The following is a 1,736-nucleotide window of genomic DNA, read 5'->3' as shown; positions in this document are numbered from 1 at the left end:
GATTAAAATGAAACACCATTATATATATGGTGGGTTTTCATTTTAAATCATGGAAAAATAAGGATTTTGGATTATATATGTAGTGGTGTTCCATTTTAATCATGGGAAAACATAGCTAATGAAGTCAGTCGGCAGTTGCTTCTTAAATTCTTATGGGGGAACCTAAGAAAATTTCTTTCTTGTTTTACAACATATTGTAAATTGTCCTTAAGAAAAATATTAATTAGGAGTCATTTTCATTTGATAAATATGCTAATCAGGCCAGTCAGGATACTTGAATTTACTAGTAGCAATAGCAGAGCACAATCTCTGGTGTCTGATTCTAAGGCTATGAGAGGTGAATGGATGCAGGAAAGGTGTGACTGTATGTGTATTATACACATATGGAATTATGTAAATTATAGGTACTTGTTTCAATCAATTAATTGCAAGTTAAATCTACTTCCTTTTGCAGCTTTATCTACAAGAGTAAATAAAATTATTTTTCTATTGGAAACTGTATGGAAGTGTGTTTTTTGTCTTGTCTTTTTACTTAACATTCCAGTCACTCCCAAAATTTTGCAACAATGAGCTGGCCTTCAAACATATCATCAGTGCAAGTATCCGTATTAAATTTGGTAACAAGCATGATTCTTTTGGCTAAAAACAAGGAAATGCTAGAAACAAGAGTAATTTCAGGTTTGGGATTTTTTTCTTAGTTTTTTGACAAAAATGAAAATGTTTTGTGACAACAGACCATTCTAGCAAAAACTTTCATTTAGTAAAAAAAAACCCTCAATTTTCTTTTTAAAAAATTGATAAAAATTCTTAGCCAGCTCTAAAGTTCAGTTCAGCAGCATTATCAGAATATCTGCTTTGAGCATGTATCTTGTTACTAAAATATTTATATTATTTTAAGTAAGAAAAACAGCTTTATCATAGAATAGTTTTGGTTCGTTTGCAATATAGTACATTTGATAGCTATATTGTGTGTCATAGAGAATTTGTGAATGAGAAACCATGTTGTTGCCCATCTAGCAGTTATCTTTACTTATGGCCTGATTCTCAGGGCCCTGCTACACATTCAAATTAAAGTGGGATAGAAACCAGCTATAGAATTATTGCACTAACTTTCTAGCTGTTTAAATCTTTTTATAGCTCAATAGTCATTTTTAGGGTGTGATAATTACTTTGCAGATGTGGCTGGTCTAAATCTACTGCGTGGTTAACCAGTTAATTGTGTGATAATTATCTTTCATGTATGCCTAGTCTTACTTTGTGCATGTGGCAGGTCTAAATTCATTTAACCAGTTGAATGCATAATATCTGTAACATATACATTTATATTTAGGATCCACTGGCAATATCAAGGGACCTTAGTGGGTGTTAATTACATTTAAAATGTAAATGATGGTCAGGCTTCTAGTGTTACATCACATTATCCACATGTATCTACTGCAAATTTTCTCCTCAGCATTGTTGAGCTTGTTTTAAATGGTAGAAACTTGCTATATTATATTTGATCTCCCACATTATTCCCATTATAATAAAGCCTATGGGTTTTGTAAAGAGTTCCGGTTATAATTCAAATATAATTTAAAAGAAAGAACTAACTTTAAGACACATGGCATTATATGTTTGTACTGTATTAAAACTCAAATAGATATTATTTTGGGAGAGAGATTTTACTCAAATCAGACACAAACTTTAATTATGGAGAAGCTGCTGTCACAATACAGTATTTTTAACATGGTACC

Source organism: Gavialis gangeticus, unplaced genomic scaffold (assembly GCF_001723915.1).
Source record: "Gavialis gangeticus isolate Ggan-Ray unplaced genomic scaffold, GavGan_comp1, whole genome shotgun sequence".
Taxonomy (NCBI): domain Eukaryota; kingdom Metazoa; phylum Chordata; order Crocodylia; family Gavialidae; genus Gavialis; species Gavialis gangeticus.
The sequence above is the reverse complement of the archived record's forward strand: the minus strand, read 5'-3'. Positions refer to the sequence as shown.